Source organism: Schistocerca serialis, chromosome 3, assembly GCF_023864345.2.
Source record: "Schistocerca serialis cubense isolate TAMUIC-IGC-003099 chromosome 3, iqSchSeri2.2, whole genome shotgun sequence".
Classification (NCBI taxonomy): domain Eukaryota; kingdom Metazoa; phylum Arthropoda; class Insecta; order Orthoptera; family Acrididae; genus Schistocerca; species Schistocerca serialis.
In genome coordinates this window covers 1,080,251,263-1,080,276,230 of record NC_064640.1, presented here as the reverse complement: position 1 = coordinate 1,080,276,230, position 24,968 = coordinate 1,080,251,263, and the positions used below count along the sequence as shown (strand labels likewise).

At 41.9% G+C, this 24,968-nt stretch overlaps 1 protein-coding gene across 1 annotated transcript in view; it reads right to left on the bottom strand.

Annotated features, from left to right (window-relative positions):
* Nucleotides 1-24,968, bottom strand: part of LOC126471507 (uncharacterized) — a 334,590-nt gene that overhangs the window by 128,249 nt on the left and 181,373 nt on the right. The window lies entirely within an intron of this gene.

Genomic DNA, 24,968 nt, shown 5'->3' with positions numbered 1-24,968 from the left:
AACTGTGACAGTGGTAATACAGAGGGGTCCAGAAAAATGTAGACTCTCTTTGATAGTCAATATTGATGGAACAAAATGGCATAGTGTCAAAATTCTTGCATGGGAGGAAGATCATTTTGTGTGTTCAAAGTGACACCTGTTAGCAGCCAAGCAACATCAATGTTGCTGAATTGTTGACTGAAGTACAGCTGTCAGTGTTGCCAGTGTGGTAGCTGCACAGGATGTCTTGATGGTCTCTCATATCTCATTCAGTGTAGCTGGGTTCTGTTGGTAAACTTTGTTTGTCGAGGTCCCCCATTGGTAGAAGTCGAGAATTTTAAGGTCCCGTGACCTTGGTGGGCACTTGACAGCTCCTCTTCGACTTATCCGTCGTCCAGGTAGATTTTCATCTAAGTAGAATCTGATATCTCTGTGGTGGTGAGGCGGAGTACAGTCTTGTAGGTAAAAATCTTTTGTTTCCAAACACCTCTTGGATGGCTAATAAAATCAATGTTTGCAGCATATGATACACCTCACCAGTTATGTACCTTCAAAGAAGAATGGGTCAGAGAAACAATACTATGACGGACCACACCACACATTAACACCAAGTGAAGTAACATGTTTGTCCATGTGAACATGAGGATTTTCAGCAGCCCAATACACGCAGCTATGACAGTTTACATTACCATTCAGGTTGAATTGTGCCTCATTAGGCCAGATAACCTTCCCTGCAAACCATTCATCTTCGTGAAGCATGCCTTCAGACCACTCGTAGTGCTCCATCCTTCGATTCGGGTTGTCCTCATTCATAGTGTGAAACAATCTTGGAATGTACACTTTCCACTTTGCAGTCTTGTATGTATAATAATGTCAAAACGTTTGTGACACAACACACTAGGAGAAGCTCAAGTTTCAGAGACACGTTGATTGCGTTCTTGATGATGCTATCTACATGTTCATCCACACTCTGCAAACCACTATGAAGAGTATGACAGAGGGTACATCTCACTGTACCAGATATTAAAGCTTGTTCATGTTTCAAGACCATTTAAATCTTTCTATGCATGCTGTAATTAATCTAATATTGTCCTCACGGTCCCTATGGGAGCAATAGTTACAAGGTTGTAACATATTCCTAGAGTCGTCTTTTGGTAAGCATACTTTCTTAGGATAGTGTACATCTTATCTTGAAGCGTCTGCCAATTCAGTTATTTCAGCATCTCTGTGACACTCTCCCTTGGGTCAAACAAACCTGTGACCATTTGATCTGCCCTTCTCTGCATGCATTCAATTCCCCATTAATCCATTTTGATACGAGTCCCACACATTTGAGCAATATTCTAGGATGGATCATACAAACGATTTGTAGAATGACTGCATTTCTATGGTATTCTACCAAAAAAGAATCTAACTCTTTCGCCAGCCTTACCCCTGAGTGGGCCTATATGACTGTCCCATTTCATATCCCTACAAAGTGCTCCACCCAGGTAATTGTATGAATAGGCTTAATCCAAGCAAGACACCCTGATACTGTAGTCATACCACACTGCGTTTTCTTCATTTTGCAAAATGCACGATTTTACATGTCCAAACATTTAAAAGAAAGTTTGAAATTATCAAGATCTGACGAATGTTTGTACAATTTCTTTCAGACTGTACTTTATTCTAGATAAATGCACTATCTGTGAAAAGAGTGCTTTACTATTAATATTGTCTGCAAAGTCATTAATGTACATGAACATGAACAGCAATGGTCACAACATACCTCTCTATGACACATCTGAGGTTACTTCTACATCAGATGATGACTCCCCACCCAAGATAACATGTAAGTCATTCCTACCAAAATATCCTCAATTCCAGTGACAAATTTCACTCGATACCCCTCACGGTAGCAATTTTGATAATAAGCATCAATCTGGCACTAAGTCAAAAGCTGTTCAGAAATCGAGAAATACTGCCTGCACCTGTCGAGTCAGGAAGACGAAAGTTTGAAGGTCAGGATGACAAAACAGATTTTTAATACTCTTGGAAACAACCTTAAAGTTTCTGACGTGGTTCAGGGGAATGACAAAGGGATCTTTGACAGGCTGGATTAAATCTAGGCGGTGTCTCAGACTGACCAGAGTTACAACTTTAAAGGCTTCTACGATGAGCAAATACAACGGGCTGTTGGAGGAAGAATGCAAAGGCAGCTTCTAGTAATGTGCAATTGCTATTCTGCATGGTCTTTAATGGCCATTATCAAATTTTAAAAAATTAAGAATAACAATAACACAATACACAACAGGAAGGGTACAGCAGACTTTCCCTGATTGTTCCTTACATTACCTTTCCTAGATTTTTTTTTTAAATTATAATGTTTCTAAGTCTTTCCTGGTTTCCATTGAAAGGTTTGGATTGTTTCAAAGATTAATTTACACATTTTTTAATATTTTAATGTATTCTAGGACAGGAACTCAAAGAGCACAAGTATAAAAAAACTGCATGTAGGACATTCATGTAAAGCTTCACATTTTTAACTGGAAGGTAATGCCAGTCTATTTTGTTACAAGAAAATGAATCAGGACTTAGTTCTCCAGAGCTGATACTATTATAAGGAGTTGTGATGGAAGAACATGAGCTCCAAACAATGGATGCCTTGGATCTGTTTGCTGCTGCTTCTTTTTAATCTCTGCTGCTAATCCCATGAGTGAAAGATCTCTACCAATGAAAAAGTAGATTTGAATGACATTAAGTTTCTTCTCTTGTCGATAGTTGTTTCTACTGAAGAGAAATGAGTCTGGTCATCTTTGTCCATTTGCAGTAATTCAAATGTGTCGTAGCACCTGACATGTATGCTTGAAAATAACAAACGATCAAAATTGTAATTAACAAAAGTATTGACAGCAGTAAGCTGTATTTATCACATTCAAAAAGTTTGTAAAAGCTGTGGAGCCTTGTTTTATCATGTCAATCCATTTGTGCCAATGGCTAACAGAGTACCATTCACCATCATGTCAAGTGGCAATAACAGTTTGCTTGCATCATAAATATTGAGTGTCAAAAGTTAATTCTAACAATATGAAATAGGACAGATTGCTACTCACCAGTTAGAGCAGGCAATGTGCAGCAGACAAGCATACTGAAAAAAAAAAAGAAACTGTCAGATATTATATACTCAAAAAAACACTTAGGTACTGAAGGAATTATCCAAATACCAAATAGGGCTGAAATCAGTAAATGTGACATACATGTGAAGACAGAAAAATAATTACAGTTTCAGAAAAAACTGGATGATTTATTCAAGAGAAAGAGCATCACAAATTGGATGAGATGGTCCACCTCTGGCCCTTATACAAGCTTGGCTCTGGCTGATAGAGTTGTTGGATGTCCAACAGAGGGACATCATGCCAAATTCTATTCAAATGTCACTGTAGATAGTCAAAATACCGAGGTGGTCTAACGGCCAGCCCATAATGTTCCTTACATTCTCAATTGGGGAGAGATCCAGCAACTTTGCTGGCCAAGGTAGGGTTTGGCAAGCATGAGGACAAGCTGTGTGCGGACAGGTATTATCTTGCTGAAATGTAAGCAATGTATGCCTTGCCAAGAAGGGAAACAAAATAGGATTTACAGTATTGTCAACAGACAACTATGCTGTAGGGGTGACATCCATGTCACCCCTACAGCATAGTCGTCTGTTGACCAAAAGGGATCTGTTACGAAAAGAAATCGCACCCCAGATCATCAGTCCTGGTAGTTGGACCGTAAGGGATGTGACATTCAAGGTGGTATCCCACCGTCTGGGGCGTCTTCAGGCACTTCTGTGCTGATCATTGAGGCTCAGTTCATAGTGGGATTCATCACTGAAGCCAATTATATTCCAGTCAATGCAATTCCAGACCAGGGACGTGCCTGGGGACACACCAGATAGCAGTGCGATACCAACCCGGCTGCTGGCTGCCATACAGCCCAACGAGGACTGATGGTCTACTGTGCCATTTCTTTTCATAACAGGACCTCTTTGGTTGTCATCTGTGTCACCATTACAACACAGACATCTGTTGACGATATTATAAACCCCATTTTGTTTCTCGTCATGACAAGCCATCATTTGCTTACATTTCAGCAAGATAATGCCTGCCCACACACAATTTGTCTTCATACTTGCCACACCTTATCTTCGCCAGCTACGTCACGGGATTTCTCCCCAACTGAGTATGTCTGGGGCATTATGGGCAGGGCCACCCAACCAGCTCATGATTTAGACAATACAATGCGCCACTTGGATAGAATTTGGTTTGATGTCCCTCAGTAGGACATCCAACAAATCTATCAATGCCAAACTTGCTCAAGAGTCAGAGGTGGACCAACTTGCTCAATTTGTAAAGCTCTTTCTCTTGAATAAATCATTCAATTTTTCTGACATTGTAATTTTTTTTTTTTTTTTGTGTCTGTGCACGTACATCACATCTACATATTTCCATCCCACACAGATAATTCTTTCATGCTGCATAATGTTTATTTTTATCTTACGAGTGTAATCTAATGGACAGAGCCCACCTCAGTATAGGGAGTCTCTGCTGGTTGGGAGTGTGGAGGTGGACAGACAGAGAGAGGTGTACTAGGGGGACGTAATAGTGTGTGAGGTTGGAATGGGAGCAGGGGAGGGCATTGAGGTGTGGGGCCACAGGAACGAAGCCTAGAAACTCTAGCTGTGACATATTCTTCACTCCTGTAAACCCCGTTACCTAAACCTTTGCTAGTCTCTCTGTCTCACATATCTAGGCCTTTACCTGCTCCCACCCCGGCCTCACACCACCACACCTGCTAGATGAGGACTGTCCCATACTTTCTAATATCTAAAAATCTTCCTTCAATGTGCCAGTCTGCCACTCAGTGTCTCCTCTAGGTGGGGAGCAGAAAGCTATCCTATTCCATATTATTGTTATTCCATCCCAGATTTCCCAATGCTTAAAAATTAATTTTAGGCTTGCCGTAAAGTATTACGCAAACACTAATTGGTTATTTTTTCTGATATTCAAATTATATTTTGCTCTCATTTTTGTCCCTTTGTCTAATCAACTTTGCATTGTGACATTTCTGATGAAAGTACGAGTTATTCAGAAAGTAGGTAAAAAGTAGTGAATTCTTCCTTTGAATCACTCTCACTTTGTCTCAGGCGCGAGCAAATGTGTGTACCTGAATATGCATTTAGCTGTATCAAATTATTTTCCCCAACACACAAAATGGGGGTCATTATTCAATTTATCTTGAAAGTATGTGTGAAACACACTTTCCACAAAAATGCTCAGATGCATAACTCTCAAAATATGTGTTTGAACAATAGGTCTGGAATTTTTAAAGACAAGGTGAAGAAACCATTGGATTGTATAATTTTTTTATTAATCACAAAGAAACAACATGATTCAAAGATATCAACAACAGCAATGGAAGTTCAAGTGAATTGTCTGCCTCCAATTCTGATCACAGAGAAACACTCCAATAGGAAAGAGGGCACAACATCCTGCTCCATTTTCAAAAGCTGCAATGTCAAATATTACAACCTGTAAAAAAAAATGGTCATGTGAAAAATATTGTTTACATATCGATTACAGTAACAGAGGCATATATGGTCTAATAGGAAGGGGGAACAGAAGGGCAGGACATGGGGAACAATGAACAGATGAGATGTGAAACCACGGTAAGTTAATAGTGGTGATAATGCCAGTTAATTACATGTGTGGGAAAAGCAACCACTCTTGCAACTCAGAGCTACTCTTGTTTCTGCAACTGATCTTCCGTTCCTTCATTGTTCCTATTTTTCTCATATTAATAATTCCAGTTACAGAAGGTTTTCTAACTAAAAGCTTATTAGCACTTTGTAATGAAACCGATAAACAATACAGTCTCATTCTCTAATGGAAGAACACAGTACATCGCGTTGGTAAATAACTTGATCCAACAAAACAGTGGACATTCATTACATGACATTTAATTTTAAGTATCAATGCAAACACTTACATAAAACATTATTTACACTCAAAACCCATTATTCAAAACTGATGTTCATATGTGTAACTGTTTACAGTAGCAATTACTAATATAGTTACTATTGCTAGCTTTAATATGGATTGTTAAAAAGTTTAGAAATGTTAACTTAAAAATGAACTGCAAGCAAAATCTTTTCCGTTAAAAAGTTAATGTTGAAACCACTGGAGAAACATTATAATGTATTATTGTAGTCATCATGTACACTGAAAAAAAAAAAAAAAAAATTGCAACACCAAAAAGTAATTAACGTAGAGTAATGAAATTTCAGGAACATATATGTCTAAGTAACTTATTTAAGTGATTAACGTTGCAAGATCACAGGATAATATAAGTGCGAGATACACCATTGCAAATGTGATACACTAATACATTGAAATCCAGTGTAACTGCCCGAATGTAAGCATGTAAACGTGCATGCACTGTGCTGGATATGAGTTTGTGGGATGAAGTTCCATGCCTGTTTCACATTGTCATCAAAACAGGGATGGTTAATGCTGTTTTTGAGAGACACTGGAGTTGTTCGACGATGTCCCGTGTGCACTGAATTGGAGCCAGACCTGGTGATCAAACAGGTCAAGGCAACATGTTGACATACTGTAGAGTATACACCCATGCCTCCATCTTTGCTACCCTCCCTGTTTACCTCTACCCTGTTGCTTCATAACCTGGGTTGTGAGTAACTGAATCCACTTTCTCTTCTTCCCCTTCTTTCCCCTCTCTCCTCCCTGACGAAGGAACAAAGTTCCAAAAGCTAGGATACGTAAATTTTCTGTTATGTTTTGTGTATCTATTGGCTGTACTGGCCAGCCCCTCTATCTCTTTGTTAGTATTTGTTTCACGTCTTTATATGAGATTTTCCATCATCACAATAATGTTAGTTTATAATTTACGGACAGCCTAATCCATTATTTCCTGTCAAGGTTAGAAGCTTTATTAAATCATAATTTTTGTCTTGGTAAAATAAAGGTGATTAGATGTTTCCCTCATGCACATGTAAGAGACTGTCAGTTCACATCTACGTTTATAATCTGCAATCCACCAGGAGGTGCATGGTACAGGGTAAGTCCCATTGTACCAGTTATCAGGGTTTCTTGCTGTTTCATTCATGTATCGAGAATGGAAGAATGATTGTCTGAATTTGTCTGAATGCCTCTGTGTGAGCAGTAATCATTCTCATCTTATCTTCACAACCCCTGTGAGAGCAATATGTGGGGGGGTTGTGGTATATCCCTAGAGTAATCATTTAAAGACAGTTCTTGAAACTTTGCTAATACACTTTATTGGGATAGTTTACACCTGTCTTCAACAGTCTGCCATTTCAGTTCCTTCAGTATCTCTGTGACACTCTCCCATGGATTAAGCAAACCTGTGACCATGCTGCCTTTCTTTGTATACATTCAATGTCTCCTGCTAGTCTCATCTGGTACAAGTCCCACACACTTTAGCAATAGTCTAGGGTGGTGGGCGGAGGGGGGGGGGGGGGGGGGGTTACACGAATGACTTTTAAGCATCTCTTTAGTAGACTGATTGCATTTCCCCATTATTATACCAATAAACCAAGGTCTACAACCTGCTTTACCCACAACTGAACCTATGTGATCATGCCATTTCATATTCCTACAAAGTGTTACACACAGGTATTTGTACGAGTTGGCAGATTCCGACAGTGACTCACCAATATTATAGTCACAGGATACTAAGTTTATACATTTCTAAACATTCAGAGCAAGTTGCCAATCACTGCACCATGTTGAAATCTCATCAAGATCTGAATGAATATTTATGCAGCTTCTCTGAAATAGCACTTCATTACAGATAGCTGCATCATCTGCAAAAATCCTGATTTACAGCAAGGTCATTAATGGACAAGAACTGCAAGGGCCCCAACACACTTCCCTGGGGCACACCTGAAGTTACTTCTACATCTGATGATGACTCTCCATCCAAGGTACCATGCTGTGTCCTTCTTATCAAAAAGTCCTCAATCCAGTCACGAATTTCACTTGATACCCCATATGATCGTACTTTTCACAGTAAGTGTAGGTGTGGAACAGAATCAAATACTGTTAGGAAATCAAGAAACACTATCTACCTGTTGCCTTGATCCAACGCTTTCAGCAAGTTATGTGAGAAAAGTGAGAGTTGGATTTCATATCATCTATGTTTTTGAAAACCATGCTGGTTGATTCGAGAAGGTAGTTCCGTTCGAGATACCTCATTATGTTTGAGCTCAAAATATTTTCTAAGAATCTACAACAAATTGATGTCAAGGCTACTGGATGGTAGTTTTGTCACTCCTACAACCCTTCTTGTAGACAGGTGTGATCTGTAACTTTTTCCAAAAACTGGGTAAGGTTTTTTGGATAGATTACAGTGAGAAGAGAGGATAACTCAGCCACAAATTCAATATAGAATCTGACTGCGATTCCATCGGGGTCTGGAGCTTTGTTTAATGATTTCAACTGTTTCTCAACACAACTGACACTAATACCTATTTCGTTCATTTTTTCAGTGTACGAGGATTGAATTGGGGCAGTTCTCCTGGGTTTTTATTTGCAAAGGAACATTTGCAAATCGAGTTCAGAATTTCAGCTTTTACTTTGCTACCCTCAATATCAGTTCCTGTCTCACTTGCTAGGGACTGGACACTAACTTTTGTGCCACTAACAGCCCTTACATATGACCAGAATTTATTTGGATTTTGTGAAATGTCATTTGACAATATTCTGCTACAGTAGTCATTGAAGGCTTCATGCATTGCTCTCTTGACAGCCAAACATGTTTCATCCAGCCTCTCTCAATCTATAATCCTACACTTTGTTTTACACGTATTATGCAGTAATCTCTGTTCCTTTAGAAGTTTTCTTTACAGTGACTGTATACCATGGAGGTTGCATCCCATTATGAACTGTTCTACTAGGAACCTATCTACTCAGTGCGTGGTCAACTGTTCTTTTCAAGTAGAGGAAGAGCACCTCTCCATGCTCCTGACGTGCGCTGAAAGTTTCAAGTTCCTCACTGAGATAAGATATTACTGATTTCTACTTAGTTAACTGAATGCATAATAAGAGGGAAACATTCCAAGCAGGAAAATATATCTAAAAACAAAAATGATGTGACTTACCATACGAAAGCGCTGGCAGGTCGATAGACACACAAACAAACACAATCATACACACAAAATTCTAGTTTTCGCTACCAACGGTTGCTTCATCAGGAAAGAGGGAAATACGAAAGGATGTGGGTTTTAAGGGAGAGGGTAAGGAGTCATTCCAATCCCAGGAGCGGAAAGACTTACCTTAGGGGGAAGAAAGAACAGGTATACACTTGCACACACACCCATATCCAACCACACATACACAGACACAAGCAGACATTTGTAAAGGCAAAGAGATTCGACAGAGATGTCAGTCGAGGCAGAAGTACAGAGGCAAAGATGTTGTTGAAAGACAGGTGAGCTATGAGCAGCGGCAACTTGAAATTAGCAGAGGTTGAGGCCTGGCGGATAACGAGAAGAGAGGATATACTGAAGGGCAAGTTCCCATCTCCGGAGTTCTGCCAATGCAGAAAATCTTTTTGGTTTCGATGCCTTTCACGTTTTTGGGTTCTCCATAGATGACTCTGTCAATATTGTCTCTGACGCTATTCCTTATGCTCAACTGGATTCCTTGTCGACTACATTTTTGTCCCTTTTTTCTCCCAGTTTAGGCCGTGCGAACGACTTTGAAGCTCATATTACGCTCAAACCCACTGCTCGGCCTAAGTTTTTTCGGGCTCTGCCCATTCCTGTGGCCCTTTGAAATCGGGTTAAACGGGAGTTGGATCGTCTCACTGCGTCAGGGGTCTTACTTCCTGTCACTTCCAGTGAGTGGTCACAGGCCGCTGCCCCGAAGTCATCTCTGTCACCGTGGCCTTCGCCTGAGAAGCCCTGGCAGCGCATTCATGCTGACTTTGCGGGACCTTTTTTAGGTACTTATTGGCTCCTTGTAATTGACGCCTACTCTAACTTTCCTTTCATTGTCCATTGCATGTCACCTACCACCGTGGCAACCACCAGTGCTCTCGCCTGCATTTTTTCTTTGGAAGGCCTCCCCTGTACTCTTGTTACTGATAATGGTCCGCAATTTGCCTCTTCCGACTTTGCAGATTTTTGTGCTCGTCACGGCGTTACTCATGTCACGGCCCCGCCGTTCCATCCACAATGCAACGGTGGGGCTGAACGGCTGGTCCGCACATTTAAGGCTCAGATGCGAAAACTTCTGACTTCTTCTGCTGCTGATGATGCGCTTCTCCTGTTCCTGGCGTCTTACCGTTTCACCCCCATGGGTGATCACAGCCCGGCTGAGCTCTTACATGGCGACAGCCCCGCACGCTACTTCATCTTCTGCGGCCTCCCTCCTCACGGCCGCGGGTGCCTTCCCTTGGCCGGTTCACCGCCGACGACCTCGTCTGGGTACGGGGATATGGCAGGTGGCCAAAAAGGAGCCCGGGCCGCATCTTACGACACTGTGGCAGACGCCTGTATGAAATCCAGATGGACATGGGTGTTGCAGTGCGTCATTTGGACCAGCTTCGGCCTCGGGTGCCAGCAACGCCTGTTCTGAATGCCGCCACACCACCTTTGGCTCTACCTGATGCTCGGGATCTTGGCATCTCTCAATACTCACAACGCAGCCCTCTCACCGTCATTGCGATGCCAGCACCAGAACGGACGCCACCAGGAGACGTGCCCATGCAGGAACCGGAGGATCATCCTCTGTCAGAGTACAGCTACTCGCCTCCTTCTCCAACGGACGCCGACACATCGCCCACGTCTCCTGTCATTTCAACCCGTTATCATCGGGGACACTTCCGTCCGTACGGGAAGCCTACTCCTCGAGACTTTACGGCGAGTCAAACAACGCCTATGGACGTTAGCCATCTCCAGGACACCTCCATCAAGACCAGTGCAACAATTTCAAAGGGGGGAAAAGTGTTGTGACTCGCCGATTATTCAAAGTGCTGCCGCGCAATTACACATGTCCTCTACGTGCGGTGCTGTCTGCCAGCCATGCAGCAGCTGCGCCACCTAAGCGGCCAGCTGAGCAGCGGCCGCTAGACTGAGACTCAGTGTTGAATCGAATGCCGACTTGTACACAGGTCAACTTACTCAGTGACTTATATGTGTTGTTGTGTTGTTCCTAAATATATGTGTTAAACTTGAAGTTCTAGCACTTCTCTTTGGCAGTAATCTTTTATACAATTCTATTCTACTAGAATGATCCTGCAGTTAATGAGGTCCCAAATGTTTCATTGTATCCTCAATTGACTGCTCTCTTTCTTGATTTTAGTTTCAATATTACATTTCTCCCCCCCCCCCCCCCCCCTCCCCCTCTCCACCCTCACTCCATCATTTTCTATGCTGATCACTTCTGCTTTGCAGTCAATATTAGAGGTGAAACTGGTGACAGAAGACATGCCGAAAATGTAAGTCTATATGTCTGTCAGTTTAAATATTTAACAATAAAATATGAGCCTAAAGTATGCTTTGTGAGAAAAAGCTATCAGAAACATAATAGTATGTGAAATATCTACCTCTATGTTATTTATATGAAATCAAATAACAACACCAAAACATTTGATGATGAGCACTGTAAACAGAAATTGTAAATGGAAACCACTGAAATTGTAAGGTACCAAAAATGTTGTCTTACACTTGGGACTAAGAGAACTATGTCTACTCTAAGTGACGTTAAAAGGGCAATATCACAGCCCTTGACCATTTGGTACCTCAAAGATTTCCAGTTCTTTGCCCACATTCTCCGCCAACTGAGAACATAAAGGGTGGATTTCACTTCATGGTCTTCTTTCCTGCACTTAGCTTCCAAACATCAACTCTCACATATAATTTAAAATCAACAGTACAGGATGTCAACAGCATAGAAACAAAACCAAATACACACAATTATAATGTTGTTTTCAGACTTAGGCCTGTAAGTTCAATATTATATTCTCTTAGTTTTTTGTTCTTTTCGAGGGTTTTGAATGGATTTAAGAACACTAGAAACACATGATTCTATGCCTTTAGCAAACTCAAGTGGTCCACTTTTAACTAAATTTGAGTTTTCTTTTACACTGAATAAGATGCTGCACATTGTTCCCAATTTATTTCTTGGGTTGGTAGTAAAATATTTAACCAATGGTGGTCCAAAATTTCTATACAGTTATTTTATAGTTTCTGTTTTTAGGACTTTTCCAATTTAGGAACACAATAAGGATCTGTTGAACCACATGCTGAAAACTATAAATTTCTACATCAATTCTTTAAGTCTGAAGACAACATAACCATACCATTAAACAGAGACTCACATTACACAGGACTGAAAGAATATGCACATAAAAACGCACATCACTAAAAATAAAAATAAAATTATATTTATACGCAGGTACTACTCAGGACAGTAAAATGTTATTATAAATGAATCAACCAAAAAGAAGACATCAGGGGTAACATGAGAAACTAAAAAGGTTTTCAGCTAGTGAAGGAGGCAAGTTGAAAGTATATTTTACAACAACAAGCATTTTTGGTTACATTCAAAACATTTGTGGTACATTCAAAACATAAATAAATCATGAAGCTAGTTGTTTATCTCACCATTTTTTCAAGTTGCGTGAAAATTGCACAAAAGTAGGGAACACCATTTGTGCCGTAACAAAGAGCAGAACAGCATTAGATGAAATATAAAATAATCCATTCACTGTTCAATAAAACATATTAGATATTTATGGCAACTGAGTTTAAATTCACACTAACCACAAAAGCAAATCAGAGTAGTTAGAAACAGGATAAGTTTAAGGAAGAAAAGTTGAAGTACAAGATGGAGGAAAGGAAATATGAACAAGCTTTAATATCTGGTACAGTGAGATGTACCCTCTGTCATACTCTTCATAGTGGTTTGCAGAGTGTGGATGAACACTGTTCTGTGTTTTATTTTAATGACAATTATTGTCAGTTTCTTCTTGTTTTGTTTATAAGAAAGGAATGAGGACATCATTAGATCTTTTGAAGAGTACACAACATAAATCACAAAATGTTATTTCTGTATTAGCAAAAAATTGGACTACATTGTATGATAGAGATGAAAAAGAAACCGTGATTAAATTCTTTCTGTGTTAGATTCCTGAACCTGCCGATCTTTGAAAGAGAGAGAGAGAGAGAGAGAGAGAGAGAGAGAGAGAGAGAGAGAGAGAGAGAGAGATAACTGGGGGGGGGGGGGGGGGGGGATGGGATTTAATTGTATCCCCCCATGCAGCCGTAGCATTTTGGCATGTCGTACATTGGTCAGATCATCAGTAGCTTGGAGGACTCGTATGTAGGGCATAAGCAACACACACACACACTTAATAATAGTCAAGAAAATTTGCAACCGCAAAATATTGCCTCAGTACAGGTTATAGAATCTAATATACAACACAGATATTTCAATATGCATATCCAGTTACTGGAATAGTGTTATTAAGAAAGCTGTTGAGAGACAGAAGTTTTTGCTTAAAATGTTATAATTTACACCAGATGATGTACAAAATAAACTCCAAATTACTGTAACAACATAGTGCACAAGGCACACATTCATTTTCTAATTACAACAATCATACCCCAAACTATAACAATTAAAATATTGAAGACCAGCATTAAATTTTCCAACTACAACCAATTCCTCCATTTTACAACAGCATAAATGAATGCAGCTCTTTTTCCCCAAATTTCCTGCTTCAGAGTATTACTGTCATAATGAAGTCTTTTAAGAATTAGAGGCACAAACAGATTAATAAATACAAACAAAATCAGGAATATTCAATTTGCTCAAGGCTACCAAATGAAAGAAGAAAGGGGGCTGGGGAGGAGAAAACAAGATCACATAAGAAAGAAATAAACTGCTGATTGTTTGCATCATTCCTAGATTCAAAACCCTAAGCAAAAGAAACGGTGATGGTAGCATTGATTTAAAATCATGTCAGAAAAGACGGCAGCTAATTCTAGGTGATCCTCCATAAAGCCATGGTCTCACGTTGTCAAACCCCTGCAGCATTGTTTGAGGGACAATGATTTGACATTGATTGTTAAGTCAAAAAGGCAATGCATCTTTGACTGAAGAAACAATCAAAAATATATTCTTTTAATGGAATATTTACATTGCAGTGTACTGATCTGAGAAACATACTGAAAAGAAACATGACTATGTTGAGAAATTTTCATTTTGTATTTTCTTATATTTGTAACCGCAGTACATGAAAAAAGTGACACTCGACATTTGAGTTAACTGAAAGATGAAAGATTAGGGTTTCATGCCCTGCCGATCCTTGTCCCCAAACAGGGACAGCCCGCAAACAGAATTCTACCAACCAGCTTGGACTGAAAACATAACACACAAGAATCGTGCCCGTGAGTGTAGATGACACTCGGAATATCACATAACACGGATACCCGAGGATGGTGTCTGTCAGAGCAGATTGCAGATGAAGCATGAAGGCTGAGGGAACAAATTACAGACCTGCTCCATCTGATGATCAGTCTCAAGTAGCACTTTGTAAAAGCAACAACTAATGTCACCGAAATATGCGAGTAAGACAATGATGTCCGACTGTGCAAAGGACAACTCGGGAATTTCAGCAAATTTCTGGAAAAACCTGAAGAATTAAATTGACAGAAACCTGTTCTGGATTGGTAACTTAAAAAATAAAACATTTTCAATCTCTGGACAAGTCACACACAAGAAAGATAATAGGCCTTTAAAAAAGAGGATACCATACAGTGTAAAGCTGAAACATGTAAATTAGTCTGGCCAATATGCTCTACACCTGAGCAAAAGTGTCAATGAAGTGGTGCACCTTTTAGGAACTGTTAAAAAAGTGTCATTTTACATCAATGAACACAGCAATGACAACCTGATCCTAAGAGAAAAGAGCTCATACACACTATTCATTTAAGAATGAACACTTCACCTCAACTTTTCACAGCACAGGACCATCAAAAATTGAAACAATAGAGCAACACAGAGGACGCTACCACACAGCTGGGGGAGGGCACAGAGAGAGAGAGAGAGTTTAATGACCTACTTACTCACTTTTTACTTTCAACAAGATAAGAGTGCAGGTGGTGTCATATCAAAATTGTAGAGAACATGCACGAGAAAAAGTTTTAACAACAGCAAATTAATGTACTTGCTAGTGCTTATTTTTTGGTTTAAATATCTCTCTCAAATTGATTAGGTATTGGAAAAAGAAAGATAAATATTTTGAATTAAGACTTAAAACAGGATGGTACCGGGTACCATACTGGCCTGAATATAAGATACACCATTTCTACAAAAAATCTCCAAAAAAATTAGAGTATACAGCACACCCCATAAAAACTGGGACTTTTATGAATCATAGAAACCTCAACTGTAGTGCTTCTTCTTAAGTTTGAAATGAAACAAAAATATCACTACAGTTTGTAAATCAATTGTTGTGTATGAGGTAGCAATGCAAACATTCTCTTTGTTGATATCCCATTTAGGTAGTGACTACAGAGGGATCCAGAAAAGTGTAGACATTTTCTGATAGTTATTACCTTTGGAACAATGTGTTATATGGCTGCAATTTTGAGTGGTAGCATAAACCACTGTTTTCCCAACAGATCTTGTAGTGTGGGTTTCCAGCAGATGACAATGCAGCACTGAATGAAGTACAACTATTGTTTGACCAATGCAAGGCTTTACTGAAACAACAATTTATTGTATTTGGTATCAATTTTAAGCCGACAATACTGTTTAAAATGTGCACAAGGAAAGGTCCTCCGAACAAGAACATCAACCTCCAGGTTCCAGCACTGCTGTATTGCAACATTTTTCTAGATCATCTCAAGAATCTATGAAGCAGGGTGTATGGGGAAGTGGGATAAGCTGATCAAGTGCATGATAAATTCTGAAGACTGCAAAGTGGAAAGTGTACATTCCAAGATTGTTTCACACTATGAATGAGGACAACTGGAATTGAAGGATGGAGCACTACGAGTGATCTGAAGGCATGCTTCACGAAGATGAATGGTTTGCAGGGAAGGTTATCTGGCCTAATGAGGCACAATTCAACCTGAATGGTAATGTAAACTGCCATAGCTGCGTGTATTGGGCTGCTGAAAATCCTCATGTTCACATGGACAAACATGTTACTTCACTTGGTGTTCATGTGTGGTGTTGTCCGTCATAGTATTGTTTCTCTGACCCATTCTTCTTTGAAGGTACATAAATGGTGAGGTGTATCACATGCTGCAAACATTGATTTTATTAGCCATCCAAGTGGTGTTTGGAAACAAAAGATTTTTACCTACAAGACTGTACTCCACCTCACCACCACAGAGATATCAGATTCTACTTAGATGAAAATCTACCTGGACGACGGATAAGTCGAAGAGGAGCTGTCAAGTGCCCACCAAGGTCACAGGACCTTACAATTCTCGACTTCTACCAATGGGGGAACTCGACAAACAAAGTTTACCAACAGAACCCAGCTACACTGAATGAGATATGAGAGACCATCAAGACATCCTGTGCAGCTACCACACTGGCAACACTGACAGCTGTACTTCAGTCAACAATTCAGCAACATTGATGTTGCTTGGCTGCTAACAGGTGTCACTTTGAACACACAAAATGATCTTCCTCCCATGCAAGAATTTTGACACTATGCCATTTTGTTCCATCAATATTGACTATCAAAGAGAGTCTACAGTTTTCTGGACCCCTCTGTATTACCACTGTCACAGTTTCACTATTTTAGACAATGGGACAGGCATAGTTTTTCCCTAACTAAAGAATATAATTTATTCTTCACCAATGAAGCACAACATTGAGTGAAAATTTTGGAATTCGGTACAGTTACGTTGCAAATTTCAAACTCACAGTTATTCATCTAACAGATGTGCTTTTTAAAGGTATGGTTCAAGAAATGCTGCACATGCAATGCCCGGGATTGTAGCGATGGCACTGTACTTTGGGAGGAGAGTGACAAAAATACTGACAGTGACAAAACAATGAATGTTAGTGAAGTTAAGAGTGTCTTACATGAAAACTGCAATTGAAAGCTTTGTTTTTGTGTGTAATTTATCTACAGTGTACTACAAAAAAAGTGGTTAAGGGTAAATCACATTTTGAAAAGCTTTTGTAAATGGGCAACTTGACAAATTATTTTTAATTAAGTTTCTCTCTTTTTCGAAATTAAAGGTGCAACTTATATTCAGGCCAATTCGATGTGTATACACTCCTGGAAATGGAAAAAGGAACACATTGACACCAGTGTGTCAGACCCATCATACTTGCTTCGGACACTGCGAGATGGCTGTACAAGCAATGATCACACGCACGGCACAGCGGACACACCAGGAACCGTGGTGTTGGCCGTCGAATGGCGCTAGCTGCGCAGCATTTGTGCACCGCCGCCGTCAGTGTCAGCCAGTTTGCCATGGCATACGGAGCTCCATCGCAGTCTTTAACACTGGTAGCATGCCGCGACAGCGTTGACGTGAACCGTATGTGCAGTTGACGGACTTTGAGCGAGGGCGTATAGTGGGCATGCAGGAGGTCGGGTGGACGTACCGCCGAATTGCTCAACACGTGGGGCGTGAGGTCTCCACAGTACATCGATGTTGTCGCCAGTGGTCGGCGGAAGGTGCACGTGCCCGTCGACCTGGGACCGGACCGCAGCGATGCACGGATGCACGCCAAGACCGTAGGATCCTACGCAGTGCCGTAGGGGACCGCACCGCCACTTCCCAGCAAATTAGGGACACTGTTGCTCCTGGGGTATCGGCGAGGACCATTCGCAACCGTCTCCATGAAGCTGGGCTACGGTCCCGCACACCGTTAGGCCGTCTTCCGCTCATGCCCCAACATCGTGCAGCCTGCCTCCAGTGGTGTCGCGACAGGCGTGAATGGAGGGACGAATGGAGATGTGTCGTCTTCAGCGATGAGAGTCGCTTCTGCCTTGGTGCCAATGATGGTCGTATATGTGTTTGGCGCCGTGCAGGTGAGCGCCACAATCAGGACTGCATACGACCGAGGCACACAGGGCCAACACCCGGCATCATGGTGTGGGGAGCGATCTCCTACACTGGCCGTACACCACTGGTGATCGTCGAGGGGACACTGAATAGTGCACGGTACATCCAAACCGTCATCGAACCCATCGTTCTACCATTCCTAGACCGGCAAGGGAACTTGCTGTATCAACAGGACAATGCATGTCCGCATGTATCCCGTGCCACCCAACGTGCTCTAGAAGGTGTAAGTCAACTACCCTGGCCAGCAAGATCTCCGGATCTGTCCCCCATTGAGCATGTTTGGGACTGGATGAAGCGTCGTCTCATGCGGTCTGCACGTCCAGCACGAACGCTGGTCCAACTGAGGCGCCAGGTGGAAATGGCATGGCAAGCCATTCCACAGGACTACATCCAGCATCTCTACGATCGTCTCCATGGGAGAATAGCAGCCTGCATTGCTGCGAAAGGTGGATATACACTGTACTAGTGCCGACATTGTGCATGCTCTGTTGCCTGTGTCTATGTGCCTGTGGTTCTGTCAGTGTGATCATGTGATGTATCTGACCCCAGGAATGTGTCAACAAAGTTTCCACTTCCTGGGACAATGAATTCACGGTGTTCTTATTTCAATTTCCAGGAGTGTATAATTTATGATAACTATGAACAGACTTTGAAATTTGCCTACATCACACCAGGTATACTTAACTTATTTCACTTACCCACACAGATGCTCATGTCAGGTGGAAGTCTCCTCTAGTTCCCCCACTTTTGGCCAGAAGCATTATTTCAGATATCACAATGTCATGACTCACAGCTTTGCACATATCATACACTGTTAAGGCAGACACCGATACAGCAGTGAGAGCTTCCATCTCCACGCCCGTCTGCCCTCTACACTTTGCCGTGCCAGTTATAATCACACAGTTGAGAGCAGAGTCCAGTTCAATGTCCACAGCCACAGAGGATAAAATTATGTTATGACACAGAGGGATAAGGCTGGACGTCTGCTTGGACCCCACAATTCCCGCCAGGCGAGCAATGCTAAGTACGTCACCTTTCTTCAGGCCATTTTCTCGTACGAGTTTCATCAGTTCGGGTCCCACAAAAACCTTTGCTCATGCTGTCACCAGCTTCGAACCCACGTTGACCATTTTCGCCCTGCCGGTCCGGTCAACATGAGTCAGACTTCCGGACTGTGCTCCCAAACTGCAGAAATGGCAAGAGAAGACAGAGGGCTGCGCTCTGTGTGTTTGTCTTGTTAGGAGTCCTGCATTGCACATAATGCTTGGGGTACAGGGAAGCAAAAGAAACTGTTTTCTAGATTCAGTCACTACACTCAAATTATGTGACAACAACTGAAACATCTGTGTATCCGACACAAACAGGGGCGAAATATTGGTTTCTGAGAAGAAGTACTTTTGAAAATCTTGTTTCTGAAGGTTTAACAACTTCCGACTTTGTGCCTTCACGACATCACTACAGCCATCAAGTTCAGTGCCACCTGGAACAAAAATACAAGCTGTAACAAAGAACACTTCATAATCTGAAAATAGGTTAACTACAAAAGAATTTTTAAGCATTCGTGTCGAAACACCCCCGATTAATTCCTTTACTGGATTTTGGGTAATTTACCGAAGCCACCAAACAATTAATTATTATGATATATGACCGTGTGCTTAATGGATGAAAGGCTATTGGTTGTTCTGCTGTGGTTTCAGGAGTATTTCAACCGAATGCGGCTGTTCTGAGACGGAATAGCTAATGATTGAAAGTTTGTCTATTGTCAAGTATCACAAAGGTTGCGATGTACAACTGATATATATTTCCTACTAACACACAAATTCTGAGGCAGTTGCTACCTTTGCCTTACACGTCTAATTGCGGTTATCTCTTTTTATTGATTGCTGATTTTCAGTACTTTGTCACACGCAATGCTGATGGTTAACATTCACAACAATCCTCACTGCAATCCATGGTTGTTGCTGGCCGACGCGGTTGACGTGAAACACGTAATTCGGCACTTGTCACTTTCTGTTTCTTATCACTCGCGAATCGGCATTAGTGAGAGTCAACCCCACGACGATCAGGGGGACGTGCTCACTTGTCATACTCCAGTGAATTTTACCGTTTACAACTCACTCGACCACCATTCTTGCCCGTCTTTTCCGCTCTACTTCTCACTCGACACTCTACCATACTACTGCGCACTCAGCACTAGTCTCACTGCCTACTGCAGCGCTCGACAATCTACTCCTGTTGGCTATCGACCTGGGCATCAGATACTAGCATCAATGTTTGTTGGATCACGGATCCCTTACAGTGTTCAAGACAAGTTCTTTGAACCTTAATGATCTGTGATGATTCTTTTCTTTCCTAAGCTAAGGTCGAAAATCTGGGGAGGGGCGGGAGTCAGCACACCCTGTTCTGGTCACTGCCAGCTTTCTTGACCTCAGAGTCACTACGTCTCACTCCAACAGTTCCTCAATGAGCATCACAAGGCTTGGTGCACCTCGTTCCAGTCCTCCCACCAAGGAAAACCACGGGCAGTACTATGGGTGAGTCACAGCTGAGCAGCTGCCTTCCCCCTGTACCTGCAGTAGCTGCGAGAGGATATTTGTGTTACACATACGCTAAAACTGGCGTAGATGCCACAGGACACTTTTTGGAGTGTCACTAACAAGCACACGCTGCTACACACTTGACAGTGCTAGGTGGCCAAGAGTTCTGGCTCAAAGTTCCTGCAACTGTGGTTGGAACTTCCCCAGTGTGACTCTCCCATTCTTTAATAGGGTATTTCAGTGTCCGGGGCACGTTCACATTGGACAACACTGTCCAGTACAGGCTGCTGTCTTCCACCCGTGCTCTCTTGCACTGAGCATTGCATCTTGCACAAGTGAGTCATAAGGACTCCCCTCTTCTGTATGTACACTAAAAAAGCAAAATTGTCTTTTCAGACGAAAAAGTAAAACTGTCTCATACCCACATTCTATCCTTAAAAGTATCCTTATGTCTGGGAGACGCAGATCCACCGAGCAGATCCCACCCGACGACCCGTAGCAAGACTGCAGCACAAGAGGCAGGAGTGCCATCTGTTCCCTTCGACGTTTCTGTCTTGCTTTGCCACCTATCAGTAAGTGATGAACCAGCTAAATCTGGACTTTGCTGCCACAAATCAAGAAGCAATGGCTCGGAGACAGCATGAGCTCATTGTCCAACTGACGTGTGGACATTGGGCATTGTTCAAGGAAATGCTTGAAAAGTCATATCCCACAAATTCCCAAAATTACACAAAGCAGGAAACTTGTTGAAGCTGTCAAAGCCCTTACCACCGCAGTTCAGGATGCAATAGCAGGTACCATTAAGGTACTTATACCACAAGAATGCTCAAATGGCCCTGCTCCCAGAAATACAGGGGCCAATGTCAATGAGAGATCATCTCGGGAGATACTGGCTGTACAAACAGCATATTAGCAGGCTCCAGGGGATCATACAGGCTAAATTAAAACTTTTAAAACCACAAACTGGGACAATACACTCGCAGGGCTGCACACCACATGACCTGGAGTGTGGCAAATAGCTGTCCACTCCACCAAGAAGAAATACTACACACCAAGTTTACAAATACCTTACAGACCAGCATTCTCCATGGAGGAGAAGCATGAGCTGATGACCAGAACACTAGCAACATCATTCACACTGAATCTGGCTCCTTCCAATCCAGCACTGCTACTTGAAATGGACCAGGAGGTTACACGGCTTGTAACCCAGCCCAAGTGCAATGTAACAATACATACTGCTACACATGAAATTACACAGGTTATTAAGCACAAAACAGCTAGAAAAGCTCCTGGTCCCAATCACTTTCAAAACCGTGTCACCCAGGAGTTCACGAATAAAGCTATAGAGCATCTCACACATATGACGAATACCATTCTACAACATCAACACTTCCCTGTCCTGATGTTCAGGAAGCCAGGGAAATACCACTCCCTACCACAAAATTACGGAGCCATCAGCCTGCTGAGCTCCCTGAATAAGATTGTTGAGAAGATGATTCTCAAACATCTTACTATGCACTGCAACACCAATGACTCACTGAGACTGGAGCAATTTGGATTCAGCAATCACCACTCCACAACACAACAACTCCTCCATGTAGTAGTACATATTACACACACCCCCAACACCAACAAAGCTACAGGAGCGCTGATCCTGGTCTTCAGTCATCAACGGCACAATCGTCTCATTCGCAAACTCTGCACTGCTAGTCTCTCCGACGAGCTCGTACATCTTACACACTCATATCTCACCCACAGAAGCTTCAACACCGACATTCAGGGCAAACAGTCAACACAACACAGTATACAAGTGGGAGTACCCCAAGGCAGCATCCAAGGGCCCCTCTAGTTTAATCTCTACGTCACTGACTTTCCAACTGAACAAAACACAATGGCAACCATCTACGCAGATGACACTACCATCCTAGTGCAAGACTGAAAACCATCAGGCATAATTCGCAACTGCAAACAAAACTGCCTAGCTGGAATGACAGTGTGTTAAAGCAAATGCGACAAGTGTGAAGCAGTTCTGTTCACTGACAAACCATAACAACTGCACAAACATTAAGTGTTCTGGCATACCCACAAGCTCTGGAATGAAAATTAAGATTGCAAGAGCTAAGAAGGCAGTGAACACACCGTCAGCCAATAGCCCACTGGCAAGGACCACACCACGACGGGAGCAGGCCCCTAGACAAAGAGAATATAAGTGCCACTCCTGCCAGCCTCGGCCACTCAGTATTTGGACAGGATTAGGACAGTATACGAACAGGCCTAGCGCTGAATGCTACAATAACAGTTATTAGTGATCCACAAACTGTGTGTCAAACTTGCACGAACATTGTATATAGCAAAGGACTCGCATTTATACTGCATGTCGCCTATTGCTTGCGACACCATTGTAAATTCCAGGTTAAGCATTGTCTAGCTTCTTATTTGTAATAAAAACTATTAATGTTGTTTGCTTGAATTGTTGTATAGCATTTTGAGAATGCAGCATCCTTTAGGCACCCTATACAAGATGAGTGGGCAGGACCCCACATTAAGACTGCAGACAAATAACACTACACACACGCCCAATACGTTTCAGTGTGAAAGTCATATACTTCAGTGACAGGCCAACTGAGCAAATGCAAGGCTCAAACAGTGTTACTCTAAGCTCAACAGGTAAAGCACACTGAATAGGAGGGTATCGAGGTCCGTGTACATGATACTGATTAGACCCATGATGATACATGCAGCTGCAGTCTGGGGTTACGTGGCTCTGACCGCCTGTGCCGCCTACAGGTGATACAGAACGAAGTGCACAACAGTCCACACACACTGTCGACCTTCACAGAGAATACTGCCTTGAAACTCACACACAGATATTCAAAAAACTCACCACACGACTGTACAGGAACTTGAGACACTCTGACAATCACTTCATTCTTAACCTGGGAAACTACGACCACAACCACAGGTGAAAACACAAACGCTGAAAAACACTTCTATCTAGGGACAATTAATCACCTGTTGACAGCACAAGCTCACAGACAAAATAAACACTGGTGAATCCCTGCATTACAGCAAAACTAAATGGCATTGCCAGCTGCAAATATCTAGCTGACCAACTGACAATACGGGAAAGCAGTATTGCACACTAAACATAAACATATCCAACCAAACCTCTTTATGGCCAATTGACCACTCGTATAACGACCTTGGCATGTTACAAGTACAGATGCTGCAGGTGGCCCAGGAGACACTCAGGTGCATAGCCCAGGAGTACCCCTCCTCAATAGGACTGACACTTGTAAAGAGTATTTTAAGCTGCGACAATGGTATCGAGCATCGCACAATACCCAAAACTAACAACAACCTCACCCTTGCAGACAGAAAGAAACTGCTACTGCTCTTACTATCTGTCCAGACTATTGCAGAAGTTCTTTTCCTTTGGTGCTTGCCTCGGCACTTTTCTCCCTCTGCCCTTAAAACTGCTACCTTCTGCTCACTTCTCGACCACTTCTATCGCCTCAAAGTGCCTGTAGTAGTGGGTAATCCTACGGACAACATCATGACCTCACATCCTGTGCACTTCTCAATTGTAACGAAGCTAACGGAGGTGATGATAGAACTTTGGTGATGGTCACCATGTCAGTGTGGGTGTGGAGTAGCTTCGCCCTTTAAAGAAAAAGGCATTACCACGAATTGGACCTGGGTCCTCCACATAGCAGCAAGATATGCTGACCTCTGAGCTGCTCAAATGGACAAGAGAGAATTTAGCATTAATTGCAAAGTTTGCAACCATAACAATCACAATATAAATAATTTCCATAGAGAATATGCATTGAAGCTTAGGGTTAAGAAAACTGTTTTATATTCAGGTGCAACACCCTTTTAACATCTGCCAGCCAACATTAGGAGCAATCTGGAAATCCCCAAATATTCAAAATTAAAGTAAAAAATGTTTTATTAGCCAGTCCATCAATAATTAACCTGGATATGTGAATTTACCTACCTGTCCCACCTCAGATACACAACACACAAACACTTTCTAACAGAAAACCATATTTAGCAATGCAACATATTCTCTAGGAGCAGACAGGAATGGTAGATGGTTTACTCCACAGAGGGAAGCTGGCAGCAGCTTTGGAAAACCTTTTGAAGTGGTGATTCCATCATAATAATAGCCTATGTGCAGGTACAGTTGGTTCTCTACGGAACAGAAACTACTGTACCGGTCCCAACGTGGCATTGACAGCATAAAGGGCATTGCACAGGAAGGAAGTATATGAATTTATCAGAATAAGTTTAGATGACAGTGTCCTGTGTAATATTAAATGCCCATTTAGCAT